Source organism: Xenopus tropicalis, chromosome 3, assembly GCF_000004195.4.
Source record: "Xenopus tropicalis strain Nigerian chromosome 3, UCB_Xtro_10.0, whole genome shotgun sequence".
NCBI lineage: Eukaryota > Metazoa > Chordata > Amphibia > Anura > Pipidae > Xenopus > Xenopus tropicalis.
In genome coordinates this window covers 72,552,492-72,565,798 of record NC_030679.2, presented here as the reverse complement: position 1 = coordinate 72,565,798, position 13,307 = coordinate 72,552,492, and positions in this window count along the sequence as shown.

Below are 13,307 nucleotides of genomic sequence, written 5' to 3'. Positions count from 1 at the left end.
GTCTTGAAAATTCTTTCCTAAATGTATAATGCATTTATTTATATAGCCTTGACATATATAGCAGTACTTTACAAATATTATGTTTATCGGCAAATTTTCATTTAGGATTGGAGACCTGCCTGACAATAATAATAATATTAATAATAAATAAAGGCTTTTCTGACCTGTTGGGCTCTAATTGCTGTTGGCTAGCGACGGGAGATCTTCCAAGTGATAAGTGGCCTGCTCACTAAATCTCACTGAATGTACAGAGAGAAGTGGCTACCAGGGTACAGGCCAGAACCAAGAGTCCTGTACCTGAAAGGGAAATGCCAAAGCACAGAATGTGGAAGATACTACTCCTGACAAATGCTTTGTGGATGACAGAGACAGCTATTGTTCTCATACAGTGCTGGATGGACTGCCTATCAGGTGGAACACCATGGAGGGGGGGGGTCACCCCACAACATCATATTTATGGGAGTAATATGCCAAGTTATTATATTTATACACTTTCCTCTCATATACGTTACATGCATGCAAAAATATGTTCAACATTTACAAGTAGTTGTTTTATTAGTACAGGTATAGGATCTATTATTCAGAATACTTAGGACTTGGGGATTTCCAGTTAAGGGATCTTTCAATAATTTGGATCTCCATACCACACATCTTCTGAAAATCATGAAACATTAAATGAACCCAATAGGATTGTTTTGCGTTTGGAATTAAGTACAAGCTACTGTTTTATTATAACAGAGAAAAGGGAAATCTTTTTTAAACATTAGAATTATTTGCTTTAAATGGACTCTATGAAAGATGGCCATAACATAATTCCAAACTTTCTGAATAGCTGGTTTCCAGGTAAGGGATTCCATATCTGCCACATACAGTATTTTGTTTTGCAAATGTTTCCTAGCCTGACTTACTACACAAACATTTCTTCATGAGCTGGAGAATTGTCCTTCCCATTATATTTAGAACTTGGGTGCTCCTGTAATTGGTTAGAAGTCAGCGCTAAACTACATGGGCGATTTTGATCAAATTTTGCAAGTCAGATTTTTTCTTGTCACGCAACAACACAGGATTTTGTGGGATCCTACAAAATATGATTCCCACAGCTGTAACGCAAATCGGATCAGATAGTTGGATGGTATGTTTTGTCCTTGCATCTACATCTAACAGTCAATGTATTTCACTAAGAAAATAAAGTGTCATATACCATCAAATTTTATCTTGTTGATGCAAACACAGCAAACATCGCTCCATTCCGACAGGCGTGTCGTGTCAGATGGCAAATGTTTCATATGAAACCTAGCTGAAGCCTTGCCTGACCCAGCCCACCGACCAGCAACCCAATGGAAACAGAGCTGTCCACCTCCCCAAAAATTTCTGAAGTGTCCCGATTTTGCCACAACCCCCCCCCCATCCCCCAGTCGTCAATATTAAACCACTCATTTCCTCTAAAACCATGAATGTCTAGTCATCTAGATCTGAATATAAAAAACACTAACTGATTAAAATGTGGAAGGAAAACCTCAAATATTTTGTTAGAAAAAACAATAAAACCATGAACTAAATAAAATTGTTACAGTTTGTCTAGTACAGCTCACTTTAACTTCTACATGATGTCTACAGCGTTTAGATGGAGTATTCTTACATTTGCGTTTTTGTGGTTTCAACACATAATAAATGTAGAAAGCTGCTGTTTTAGTTTAGTTTAGTTTAGTGTCAGACTGGCAAAGGGGTTTTTGTGTACTTTTACCTTTTGTTACTCATGGCTGCAGTTCAGTTAACTCTAGCACTGCTGTAAAGGTCAAATATTATCAGTAAAGGAAGGGGCCATCCTTAAAAAGAATCCTTAGATATTACACAATATATATTTGTTGCATTTATACGACTTAAGTGGCCTTTTGTGCTTGCATATGATGGACCCACATTTCTGCTGAATACATTTGCCCTATATTACTTTCCTAAAAATAACTGCCTTTGTGTTCTCCCCCATGCATACAAAGAATACGTATTGCTTGGCTGTAAAGGGAAAAATGCAGTTGTAAAAAGGCTTGTACATTGATTAAACTGTTTATATAAAAAGCTGAGTATTGTTATTGAATATCTTTTTATAACAATGCCTCAATGAGCATTTTCAGTTACCCTTGAGTGCTAATACACCTAAAGTCCAAGACTGCCATCTTGTGGGTAATTTGCACACAAACGCAAACAAAATCTTAACCAGTTTTATCCTCTTAACCTGATGTCATAAATTCTTCCTTTTACATTTAAATGCAAGAACAAAAAAGTATACTTTGCGTATTTCTAACTTTTTCAGATATTTACCAAGAATTAAATTCCCTGCCTTAAACAGCTTCCAGGGATATCACTATGCATTTAACTCCCAGTTTGCACAATACTACAGAGGGACTTTTGCATAGTTAACTTTAAAGAAAACAATGACCTGCCTGCCTGTGCCTAATGAGTCTAAAGCAAAGGGATACATTTGGGGTTAGGGAATTATTTTAGGTGGAATTAAAGGGAAAGAGAATTAAAACTGTATTGACAAATATAGAGGCCTGTATTGAAATACTGTTACCGTGCCCACATCATACAAGATAAAGGGTTTGCTCTGGAATGTAGTCAGCCCTTAGGCTAATGCCACGCGAAAACCTTTCTGACTTTGAAAGTTCAATGCATGATTTTGGAAGCCTTCCTTAGGACTCAATGGCACTCTGCAGCTCCAACCTGGCCAAAAGATACCACGATACCAAAGCTTGAATGAATAACGAAAGTTTCATAGTCGTTGCGCAAAGCACGAAAAGTATGACTTTTTTAACTTTTTAATGGTATTATTGTTAACAGTATGAAAAGTTCTTAAAATATGATTTTTTTCTAATCGTGGTCATCGTGCTTTAATGAATGGGCCCCTAAGTGTGGCATTAGCCTATACTTTGCTGAGGGACTGTTTAATTGTGGGGACACTCTGGGACTTACAGTGGCTTGCAAAAGTATTCGGCCCCCTTGAACTTTTCCACATTTTGTCACATTACAGCCACAAACATGAATCAATTTTATTGAAATTCCACGTGAAAGACCAATACAAAGTGGTGAACACGGGGGAAGTGGAACGAAAATCATACATGATTCCAAACATTTTTTACAAATAAATAACTGCAAAGTGGGGTGTGCGTAATTATTCAGCCCCCTTTGGTCTGAGTGCAGTCAGTTGCCCATAGACATTGCCTGATGAGTGCTAATGACTAAATAGAGTGCACCTGTGTGTAATCTAATGACAGTACAAATACAGCTGCTCTGTGACGGCCTCAGAGGTTGTCTAAGAGAATATTGGGAGCAACAACACCATGAAGTCCAAAGAACACATCAGACAGGTCAGGGATAAAGTTATTGAGAAATTTAAAGCAGGCTTAGGCTACAAAAAGATTTCCAAAGCCTTGAACATCCCACGGAGCAACTGTTCAATCTACCAAGACAAGGCCGTCCACCTAAATTCACAGGCCGAACAAGGAGAGCGCTGATCAGAAATGCAGCCAAGAGGCCCATGGTGACTCTGGACAAGCTGCAGAGATCTACAGCTCAGGTGGGGGAATCTGTCCATAGGACAACTATTAGTTGTGCACTGCACAAAGTTGGCCTTTATGGAAGAGTGGCAAGAAGAAAGCCATTGTTAACAGAAAACCATAAGAAGTCCCGTATGCAGTTTGCCACAAGCCATGTGGGGGACACAGCAAATATGTGGAAGAAGGTGCTCTGGTCAGATGAGACCAAAATGGAACTTTTTGGCCAAAATGCAAAACGCTATGTGTGGCGGAAAACTAACACTGCACATCACTCTGAACACACCATCCCCACTGTCAAATATGGTGGTGGCAGCATCATGCTCTGGGGGTGCTTCTCTTCAGCAGGGACAGGGAAGCTGGTCAGAGTTGATGGGAAGATGGATGGAGCCAAATCATGGAAGAAAACCTCTTGGAGTCTGCAAAAGACTTGAGACTGGGGCGGAGTCCCAGCAGGACAGCAGGACAACGACCCTAAACATAAAGCAACAATGGAATGGTTTAAAACAAAACATATCCATGTGTTAGAATGGCCCAGTCAAAGTCCAGATCTAAATCCAATCGAGAATCTGTGGCAAGATCTGAAAACTGCTGTTCACAAACGCTGTCCATCTAATCTGACTGAGCTGGAGCTGTTTTGCAAAGAAGAATGGGCAAGGATTTCAGTCTCTAGATGTGCAAAGCTGGTAGAGACATACCCTAAAAGCCTGGCAGCTGTAATTGCAGCAAAAGGTGCTTCTACAAAGTATTGACTCAGGGGGCTGAATAATTACGCACACCCCACTTTGCAGTTATTTATTTGTAAAAAAATGTTTGGAATCATGTATGATTTTCGTTCCACTTCTCATGTGTACACCACTTTGTATTGGTCTTTCACGTGGAATTCCAATAAAATCGATTCATGTTTGTGGCTGTAATGTGACAAAATGTGGAAAAGTTCAAGGGGGCCGAATACTTTTGCAAGCCACTGTACATACATCTTTTGAAAAAATGATTTCAATGCAGGATTCTGTTGGAGGATGCATTTTGAAAAACACATGTTTCCCATTACAGAATCCCTTTAAGGTCAGCACTGATCTCATCAAAGACTGTCTCCACAAATGATTCAACACCATTCTTAATTTCTTTATTCCTTGATAGTAAATGATTTAATATGACCAGTTTGTTGATAGAGAGAGACATTCAAAGCAAGACATTTCTAATCATAAGCATTTAAGTTGCTGACTCTCTCAAAAGAATTAAGGTTCAGAATTGTAACTACTGTCAAAGAACAGTATCCTATTGGCATAAGGACAATATTTCTTGCCATGGTACCCTGAACATTTGTATTGCATCTCAAGTTCAAAAATAGCTCAATGGGCAAAGAAAAGTATGTGAGGGAAAGTGGATAAGTATGTTTGGGTACAAAAGGCAGCGAAAAGAAAGAAACCTCAGTTTAAAATGGATTAGATCAAGAAAAGTACAATGAAATATCACATTACATTTGATACAGACAGTTATTAGACGGCATACCCCTGACCAGGAATAAAAATCAGCAAGAGTAACAGAGACAGGAGTTGAGTAGACTTGAGCTTGGTTAATAGACCCTTGGATAACAGGTTATTTTTAAACTACTTAAAATATACACCGTAATATGGTGAAAAGTGCCTCTTAAACATTCTTTTACTTTCCCACTTTAGATACCTTTATGCACTCACTCCACTGGCTGCTGTGTGGTGAGCAGGATTCTGGGCTCACAAATAACCTTGCCTTCATTCTCACAATTAACTGTAATCTAGTCCTTAATGAGAACAGTCCATCTGTTTTTCTCATCATCATCATTTTCCTGTCAGTTTAAATTTTACACACATGTTGTCTCCCATGCAGAACAACCAGTCATCATAAGGAACTAGTTCGTTTTTAGTTCATTCCTAATCACTTTCTGAAAATGGATCTCTGGGCTGCCTTATTCTAGGTGGTATCAACCATCCACCTTTTGAATATTACTGCATAATCTGCTGCAAATAATTGACCGTCAGGCAGACTTAGTAAAGCAGATTCAGCAGTAAAAAATCTATTGGAGTAGAAATTGCTGACACAAGCCATTAAAATAATAAAGCAGTGGGCTCTGCTGTTCACTTAAAGGAGCGGGCCAAGTAATTGCTTTGCCTTAAAGGTTAGAATAAATAAAGCTTTCTCAATAAGCAATAAACACTTGATATTTCTCTCTCTTCCTCTCAAATTTATCAGGGAGAGGCATTTTAGGACTGCTGGGGTAGTTTGTGGGTCATTACATCCTGAGCTTCTTCCCCTTCTTCTGTATTGCAGTTCTCATTGCAGCAATTTGCTAGGTCAAAATTACTGGAAACAATATTACTAACACAGGAAAAGCCTGTTTCCCAGAGGAGTTGGTAACAAAATAACAATTAGGTACCTGATAAGGTCCAATATTACATGGGCAAAATAGACCTGGCCTTAGGCTTTTGTATGGATGCCCACAGGTCTGTGATCAGCACAGCGTTTAGGGATGGTAAGACTACAAAACATGTTGTTATCCCAAACATTTTTGGGATAACGCCTTCCCATTTTTAAATACACTGCAATAGATCATATACCCTCTCTTAAGTTTGAAGGGGGGGGGTAGTGACAGGTCGAAGCTTCTGTTGCATTTTCTCTAGCTTGTTTTTGAGTCAGTAACAAAGTAGAACTTTGTTACTGATATCATGTGTTTCCATATGGTTCTAATGTGCATGTTGTATCATGAAAATAGTCCTATGTTCCAAGAGCTAGAGCAAAACATTGATATGTATACATTGATATACACTATACAAGCTATACTATACATGCTAATGACACAAGGAGCAGTTTCTCAACAGTGTGTAGGTGGCAGAGAGTGCCTAAACCACTCATGCCACTTCCTATTGATATAAAAGCAAGTACATGTTGTTATGTGTTCTTGTCCTTACAATGCACATAAAAGCATTTTAATAATTGTCTGATTAGGGCTGTGGAAAACTGGGCATTTTTCCTTAATCAGCAAACTAAAAATGCTTTTACTACTCCTGATAATATTAAACAAAAGCATCTTAAAGGAGAAGGAAAGGCAAATTCACTTGGGGGTACCAAAATTTTAGGCACCCCCATGATTTTAATCGCTTACCTTGTACCCCGGGCTGGTGCCCCTGTTCGGAGAAAACAACACCAGCCCAGGCTACCTGGAGCGCAGCGCTTACTTCTTCCTGCTTCCCTTTCCGAAAATGCCAGCGGTCGGCACATGCGCAGTAGAGTGAAAAGCCGACTTCTCTGTTAAAGTTCAGCTTTTCACTCTACTGCGCATGCGCGCACAGGGAACCAGGAAGGAGGAAGCGATCGCTGCTAGGAAGCATGCTGTTCTCTCCGAGCAGGGGCACCAGCCCCGGGTACAAGGTAAGCGATTAAAGTCACTTGGGGGTGCCTAACATTTTGGCACCCCCAAGTGACTTTGCCTTTCTTTCTCCTTTAAGTGATAAACATGAAAGACTGAACATCTCTCCATGTGCACAAGATGCAACCTAAGTGAATTCCATGAGAATGCTCCCTTTAGCATTTTTGCACAATTACATGAGAAGTGATTTGTGACCCACAGAGATTCACATAGGGAGCAATCCATAGGTATTTTCTGGTTCCCTGTTGCATGCAAGGAGCAAGATTCTCAGGGGCAATTAAGTGCCCTGTCTGTGCTCCTGTAAAGGGGAGGCAGTATGGGCAGTTTTTGCCTATTTCCCCAGTCACTAAAATACAGGATGGTATTTTTAAAGAAGAATGCAAGTCAAAATTTAAAAAGCATACTGCCCAATAGTCCTCCTATTGTTTAGTAAAAACGCCACACTTTTGGCTCACCTAATCAAATATTTACTCAGTCACACTTACTTCACATTTTCTAGAACAGGCAGCCATCTCTAAAAAGGTATTCTCCCTTCCTTTCCCTCCTTGCTTCATACTGCACATGTGTTTAATTCTCTCCCCCCCCTCCCCTCTGCCAGATCCGCTTCTGATTGGCTGGTGGGCATGTGTAGCTCAGAACAGGAGACAGGATCAAGTTACACACATGCTCAGAGAATAGGAAGGCAGCCTACAGGAAGGGAAGAGAGATTTCAGTGATGTCACTGTAGTCTTCACAATGCTGTAACACAGTAACATAGTAAGTTGGGTTGAAAAAAGACATACGTCTGTCAAGTTCAACCATAATGCCTATATATAACCTGCCTAACTACTAGTTGATCCAGAGGAAGGCAAAAAAACCCCATCTGAAGCCTCTCTAATTTGCCGCAGAGGGGAAAAAATTCCTTCCTGACTCCAAGATGGCAATCGGACCAGTCCCTGGATCAACTTGTACTAAGAGCTATCTCCCATAACCCTGTATTCCCTCACTTGCTAAGAATCCATCCAGCCCCTTCTTAAAGTTATATAATGTATCAGCCAGTACAACTGATTCGGGGAGGGAATTCCACAACTTCACAGCTCTCACTGTAAAAAATCCATTCCGAATATTTAAATGGAACCTCCCTTCTTCTAAACGGAGTGGATGCCCTCGTGTCCGTTGGAAGGACCTACTGGTAAATAAAACATTAGAAAGGTTATTATATGATCCCTTTATATATTTATACATAGTTATCATGTCACCTCTTAAGCGCCTCTTCTCCAGTGTAAACAGACCCAACTTGGCCAGTCTTTCTTCATAACTGAGACTTTCCATACCCTTTACCAGCTTAGTTGCCCTTCTCTGGACCCTCTCTAACTCAATAATGTCCCATTTAAGCACTGGAGACCAAAACTGAACAGCATATTCTAGATGGGGCCTTACCAGTGCTCTGTAAAGGGGAAGAATAACCCCCTCCTCCCGTGAATCTATACCCCTTTTAATACAGCTCAAAACCTTGTTTGCCCTTGCAGCTGCTGCCTGGCATTGCTTGCTACAGCCAAGTTTATCATCTACAAGGACTCCAAGGTCCTTCTCCATTATGGATTTGCCTAGTGCAGTCCCATTAAGGGTATACGGGGCTTGCATATTTTTACATCCCAGGTGCATGACCTTACATTTATCCACATTAAATCTCATCTGCCACTTAGCTGCCCAGATTGCCAGTTGGTCAAGATCCTGCTGCAGGGATGTCACATCCTGGATAAAATTGACTGGTCTGCAGAGTTTTGTGTCATCTGCAAACACTGATACATTACTCATAATACCCTCCCCTAAGTCATTTATGAACAAGTTAAACAAAAGTGGACCCAGTACAGAACCCTGAGGGACCCCACTGAGAACCTTATTCCAAGTAGAGAATGTGCCATTAACAACCACCCTCTGTACCCGATCCTGTAGCCAGTTTTCTATCCATGTGCAAACGACTTCACTAAGACCAATAGACCTTAGCTTAGAAAGCAGTCGTTTGTGGGGAACGGTATCAAATGCTTTGGCAAAATCCAAATAGATTATATCTACTGCATCCCCACTGTCCAGCTTCTTACTTACCTCATCATAAAAAGCAATTAATTTGGTCTGACATGACCTGTCCTTCATAAAGCCATGCTGATTACTGCTCATAATGGCATTCTCCACTACATAATTTTGAATGTGATCCCTTAACAAGCCTTCAAATAACTTGCCCACCACGGATGTCAAACTTACAGCCTATAATTGCCAGGCTGAGATCTTACTCCCTTTTTAAATATAGGAATGACATTCGCCTTCTTCCAATCCGTAGGTACCATACCTGATGAAAGCGAGTCTGAGAATATCAGAAACAAGGGCCACTGCAATTCTGCCCCTAACTCTCTCAGTACCCGAGGATGTATTCCATCTGGCCCAGGTGCCTTGTTTACATTTATCGTGTGTAACCCTTTAAGCACCATATCCTGTGACAGCCACTGTGTAGTTGGAGCTGAGGCAACAGTGGAGCTATTGGGTGGGACTTGGCCCACTGGCTCCTCTACTGTATACACAGAAGAAAAGAACTGGTTAAGCACATCTGCCTTTTCTGTATCCGCTGTAACCATATTGTTACTATAACTCAATGGGGCCACACCCTCAACCTGCATCTTTTTACTATTAATATACTTAAAAAACTTTTTGGGGTTAGTCTTGGCCTCGGCCGCGATGCGCTCCTCATTTTCTATCTTTGCCTTCCGGATTGCTGTTTTACAACACTTGTTATAGTGTTTATAATCATTAAACGCAGCTACTGTCCCCTCTGACTTATATTTCTTAAAAGCTTTCCTTTTTCTCCTTATTAACTTCTTTACCTCAGAGTTAAGCCACATAGGTTGATTCTTAACACTTCTACTTTTTCTTATTAATGGAATGAACTGAGAACAGTAATGATTTAATATCATTTTAAATGACAACCATTTCTGCTCTGTGTTTTTATCAGAAAACATAATGCCCCAATCTATGCTCTGAAGCGCTGCCCTTAAGGAGCTAAAATTTGCCTTCCTAAAATTCAGTGTCTTTGTTGCCCCCGTGTAAATTTGTTTCCTGCACCAAACTTCAAATGAAATAACATTATGGTCACTATTACCCAGGGGTTCAACCACTTGCACATTTGCTATACGTTCTGGGTCATTAGAGATCACTAGATCTAGTATAGCATGGTTCCTGGTTGGCTCCTCAACAACTTGTGACATAAAGTTGTCATGCAGCAAGTTTATAAACTTGTTCCCATTTACTGTCCTGGCAGTACTATTGCCCCAATCAATATCAGGGTAATTAAAATCCCCCATTATTACCACTTGCCCCAAACTAGCAGCCTTTTTCTATTTGCAACAGTAGCTGGGCCTCCTCCTCTTCGCTTACATTAGGGGGTCTATAGCAAACCCCTACAATTAGTTTAGTAGATTCTTTACTATCTGTGAGAAGCTCAACCCATAAGGATTCAGCTCCCTCTGTTACCCCCATCACTTCCTCCTTAATATTTGCTTTTAATTCCTGCTTAATGAACAGACACACTCCTCCTCCTTTTCTATTGCCCCTGTCCCTCCGAAACAATGTATACCCCCCAATATTAACAGCAGGCTGTAGGCTGCCAGCACCATATCTCAAGCAAGCAGGGATCTGGAAATTTAGATATGCAGTAAATACTTAAAAAGAATGCCTTTAGACTTACTTTTAATTTATATTAACCTTTCATTGTCCTTTAACAACTGTGCTACTAGCTAAAAGCAGAACAGTGTTATCAGAACATGCTGAGTAACTTGGGAATGTAAGAAAAGTTCTTGTCTTATGTTAAATTACAAGATTAATATTTAAAAAATGGATTTTAGTACAGGATTTAGCTTGAGGTGTTTTGTTAAAACATGTGTTTTGAAAAATACGTTTCTCTTGTATCACTTTATGGTTGTACAACACTATCAACACTTTGATTCAAAGCAGTCATGGGGTAAATGTAACTGCTACCGCAGTATTGATAAAGTTAAATAAAATGAAACATTTAAAACAATTTTCTTCCAAGTTTTGCTTCCTAAGAAAATTCCTACCTATTCTGTCCAGCAAAACTGTTAACAGACTACCTACTGTAACTACCTAAGCGATCTACTGACTACTACTGCAAATGTTTTTGGGCAGCCCAGCACTCTTCTCAGATATCTTTCTTCCTGCCTTTAATGTGCTATGTCTTTAGTATAGCAGCCATGCGCTTAAAGAGATACTGACACCAGAAATTAATCTTTTTTTTTCTATCATAAAATTGTCTTTGCATGCTATTTATAATGTTGCTATAAAAGTATTTGCCTGATGCTTTTATATTACCCATCTGACCCCACTCTATTAGGGGGCTGCCATATTTGTGCAGCAGTTGTCCGTCTAACTGGCAGGTTGACAAGGGACAGTCAGGTTGGCAAAACAGTCAGGTTTAGGAACTTCAAGTGTGTGTGGGGGTAAAATAAAAAATAGCCTAACTTTAGTGCTTTCTAACAGCAAACATATTTTACATTAAAATGATAGGCAGAGTGTAATTTCAATACAAGCCCTACTTTTTAGCAAAGGTGTGTTTAGGTGTATACTGTCCCTTTAATACATAAGGCTCTAACTATCTGCTCCACATGTCTCTCTTTTTTCTTTAGGACAAGAGAAGAAAACTACCTCCAAGTCAGACCATGTGGACAGGACCTTTCGCCACTTTCTTATGAAGAACAGTATAAGGGGAGTCTGCCAGGTACCTCTGGTTCACAGGTACTTTTTTCATAATAACTTTTGGGTCCTTCTTGAGTAGGCAATCTCTATGGTTTTAAAGAAAAATTGATTTGTATACTGTTTCACTGTCTTAAGTGAAAGTGAGGCATCAAAGAATGTAACAGTGGTTTCTTGATAATGAAAGACATTCCTGCTGGAACTGTTGTGCCTTCAGCATTGTTTTACTGCTCCACCTATCTCATATCATGACATTAAGTCATTATATAAGTATTTGTCCACGCTTCCAGGCCTTTCTGTTTCACAGATGCCTCTCATCTCTATGTATTTGTACAGATTATTAACCACAGTGTTTAATGTACATTGCTATGCTAATCCATATTATGCTTTGTAGTAAGCATTGTCATTTTTTTATTCCTCCAGTTTCCCTTTGTTAATAAAACTGAAGCATAAAAATCTGTTCTCAGTCATATGATCAAAGAAGTAGTTTAGCTGCATGTCAAGCTACACACTACCTCACGTAGTGAGGGCAGAACAGGAACTTATACCTACTGTCTAAAAATGCCTTCGGTCCAATATCAAACTGGTCCAAAATGTCTGCAAATAAAAACAAGTTGGCAGTTGGATTCAGCTTCAACTTCTCCAAGGCAAGTTCACAGAAAACCTCACGAAACATGAGCTGGAAGCCTTTGATAGGCTAGCTAACCACTCTCTTCTGTCCATTAATTCATCAGACAAAGGGGATTCTATTGTTCTGATGCATACTAGACATTATATTGCTAGGTATCGCTAGGCATCAAAAATAATTTACAGTACATGTGCATGCAGTATATGAAATTATTACATTCACAGAATGTTGAAATGTCTTAGCACGTTTAAATTAAATATTGCCAAAAATAAATTAGAAGTCTGTTCTTCATTCAGGCCATTTCATTGCAGATGGCACTAAAGTTAGCCATACACCTTAAAATAACAATCTTTCCTGTGACCATTGGTTGCGGGAAATATCGGTTGCTCCCTCCACTGACGTTCAGAGCTGAGTCGTCAGATATAGGGGTAGAAACAATGTATGTATATATGTATATTTTTATTTATAAAGCGCTACTTATGGGATTCTACCTCCACCTGACGATTCAGACCTAAACCCAGGATTGAAGGCACTTGAGCAGCAAAATCTTTCATCCCGTCCAATCGTTAAGACGACCGATATCCGGTCGCCTCGTTGATCCGCCATACACGCACCAAATATTGTACGAAATATCAGTGCATGTATGGCCACCTTAAGTCCGTGTGTCCCTATTGGTGTCATGTATCTAATTTAAATCTAGGAGTAAATGCTATCTCAGAGACACCAATCATTTTCTCAATCAAATATTATAGGACAATTAATGGTTTTAATGTGTTATCCTTTTTACCTCTGAACCATACAATGATATTGTATGTGTAAATGTAGGCAGTTGAGAATTTCATCTGCTAAATACACAGATATTAGGATTACACTTTTCTAGGCATATTTAGATTAATTCTATTTAACCTATCTAGATTGTAAGCTCTATGGGGCAGGGACCTCCATCTTCTTGTCTCTTACTATGTGATGTAAAGACTATGACCAACATTGT